The sequence below is a fragment of the Poecilia latipinna genome, unplaced genomic scaffold (genome assembly GCF_001443285.1).
Source record: "Poecilia latipinna isolate Pla-1442-1.1 unplaced genomic scaffold, P_latipinna-1.0 Scaffold5098, whole genome shotgun sequence".
Classification (NCBI taxonomy): Eukaryota; Metazoa; Chordata; class Actinopteri; order Cyprinodontiformes; family Poeciliidae; genus Poecilia; species Poecilia latipinna.
Window position 1 is genome coordinate 11,939 of NW_015117714.1, and position 2,832 is coordinate 14,770.

General features: G+C 44.9%; 1 long non-coding RNA gene across 1 annotated transcript; it reads right to left on the reverse strand.

The window, feature by feature from the left end:
* Nucleotides 1-1,416: 1,416 nt before the first annotated feature.
* On the reverse strand, nt 1,417-2,821 carry LOC106943290 (uncharacterized). The gene is made up of 3 exons (XR_001423882.1): nt 2,808-2,821; nt 2,071-2,077; nt 1,417-1,546 (listed from the first exon to the last, which is right to left on the reverse strand). It is a non-coding gene; the product is annotated as an uncharacterized LOC106943290 (long non-coding RNA).
* Nucleotides 2,822-2,832: the final 11 nt, after the last annotated feature.

Consider the following 2,832-nt stretch of genomic DNA (forward strand, 5'->3'; position numbering starts at 1 on the left):
CCCTGGAGCTGCTGTCACACCTGCAGACAACCTCTGTCATTGACTCTTATCGTCTCAGAGTTTCAGGCGAGGGCGATGTTTTATGTTTAGAGCATGAAATTAGAATTTATTCAAGTGAATAAATAGAGTGTTGTGGCAGTATTTTTTGACATTGAGAGCATATGATATGATCTTAATCAAAATTAGAAGACTGGGTATAAATGGTCATATGTTTAGATGGATTAAAATTTTTCTAAAAGAAAGAAGAATTATTCTGAGAGTTTGAATATAGAAAATGGGACACCACAGGAAAGTATTAAATTAGTATCCACAGGAGGCGTTTTATGTGGTTGAAGGGGACTTTAACAATGTGAAACTGACGGACACTCTGCCCAGTTTTTACCAGCACGTCACCTTTCCCACACACGGAGACAACACTCTTGACTGTGTGTACACCAACATTCACGGTGCGTACAGAGCCCTTCCTCGTCCCCATCTTGGCCTCTCTGACCACATCTCCATCCTCCTGGCGCCAGCATATCATCCACTGATGAGACGGATCAGACCAACAAAGAAGACAGTCACTGTGTGGCCCAGGGATGCAGCCTTTGTGCTCCAGGACTGTTTTCAGCTACTTATGAGGGAGAGGTGGACCTGGAGGAATACACCTCCTCTGTCCTTGGCTTCATCTCCAAGTGTGCTGATGATGTCACCACCAAGACAGTAACCTGTTACCTGAACCAGAAACCCTGGCTGAATGCTGAGGTGAGAGCTCTGCTGAAAGCTCGGGACGCTGTGTTCAGGACAGGCGAGGCATCAGCACTCCTAGAAGCGAGGAAAGAACTGGCTGCAGGCATTGTGAGGGCCAAAGCCGCATACGGCCAGAAAATTCAAGGTCACTTCACCACCAATGGCCCCCGGCGCATGTGGAAGGGCATCAAGTGCATCACTAACCACAACATCAAGGGTGCACAATGTTCAAGGGACCCCTCACTGCCAGATGCACTCAATAAGTTCTACGCACCCTTGATGTTGTTCCCCCACTTTAAAACAGGAACGGTATCCCCCTGTTTTAAAGTGGGGGAACAGTAACTGATGGGCATATTTTACCCATCAGATAACGTTCCTCACCCTTTAAAACAGGGTGAACGGTATCTGATGGGTAATATTGAGCATTAAAATGCATTGCCTAGTTTTTATTTCATGTAGCACTATCTATCTATCTATCTATCTATCTATCTATCTATCTATCTATCTATCTATCTATCTATCTAACATATATATATTTATAATAATTATAATATATATGTGACATATATGTATTTATTATTGTTATTATTATTGTTATTATTATTGTTATTAGTATTATTACTATTAGTTTCACGCAAAAATGTGAAGAAACTGTGACAATTTTGCTGAAACATGTTTGAGCTTTACTGTATCTGTAGTTCTAAGTGCTAATAACGAGCTCGGCGTATTTTGCCGCGTGGGCGGGGCGGAGCGGCAAGAAGACGCAGGGGGAACCGTATCTGATGGGGAAACGCGGATTGACGTAACACCGGCGCCGCTGGCCACCAGGGAACCCAGCTGAGTCCCCCAGTTTCTTTACACTCTTCCAGGTCCTTCTCTTACAGCTGGTCTGTCCCCCTCAGGTGGACAGTTTGGTAGCAATCGATCTGGAGAGTCTCTTTCAACTTCAACCCCTGTTCCTGCGAAAAGAAGCCATTAGGTATTTCAGTTATTTGGTTTGTTGCTGCTGTTTACTTTTTCCTTTGTGTGTTTGTTTTCTTATCTATACTTGTAATGTTGTTTCACATGTTATGTGTTTTTGTGTTTGTGACATTCTGTGTGTTCAAAGGGGGCCTGTGTGTATCGCATACAATAAATGTACACACCAGAATGTACGCTCTTATTGTGAAGGGGAGAAGGTGAGGTGGAGACGACGCCAACGGTCGTCCTTCATTCTGTTTTTGGCTTTGGTTGGAAGACATTGAGAATAAATCAAGACTCGCATTACTTTTTTGTCTTTTTCTGCTGACTTCCATAATTTCATTAAAATGCTACCCTTCTGTCTCATAGTGTGAAGCAAACCTTTCAGCTCCGGTGTTGGTCTTCCTTTAGTATTATTTCCTGCTTCGATTGAAAATCCACTTTAGGAAACTGTTTAAGTGTAGAAATGTAGGCATACATGTTGACATTGGAAGAGAGGTGAGGCATCCCGCTGGAACTCGTCAGCGATAACGGGACACAGTTTACATCGTCAGATTTCCGAGAATTCAAGCTGAGGTATGGGTTCACTCACATAACCTCAAGCCCCCATTACCCGCAGTCTAATGGAGCTGCAGAAAGGGGTGTTCAGACTGCCAAGTACATCCTCAAACAGCCTGACCCCTGCTTAGCCCTTATGAGTTACCGCTCCACACCAGTAGCAGCAACAGGTTCCAGTCCAGCGCAACTTATGACTGGCCGACAGATCCGCACCACTGTTCCTGTCCTGGAAAAAACATTGATGCCAAGCGCTGTTGACCCAGACCTAGTCTACTTAAAGGATACCAAAGCTAAAGATTCTTACAGATTCTTCTACAACCGCAGATATTCAGCTCGCCCCCTTCCCGAACTTCTCCCTGGTCAAAATGTGAGAGTCAAACTTGATGGGGAAAAAGGGTGGACAACGCCTGCCAAAGTCATCAGCAAGTCCAAGGAGCCAAGATCCTACCTTGTGGAAATGGTCAACGGGAGTGTGACTCGTCGCAACAGACGTCACCTTCAGGAGATTCCTGGGACGGATGCTTCAGAACCACAACATATGGCTGAGCCTGCAGTGCCACAGCAAGACTGCAGATCCCCAGCTGA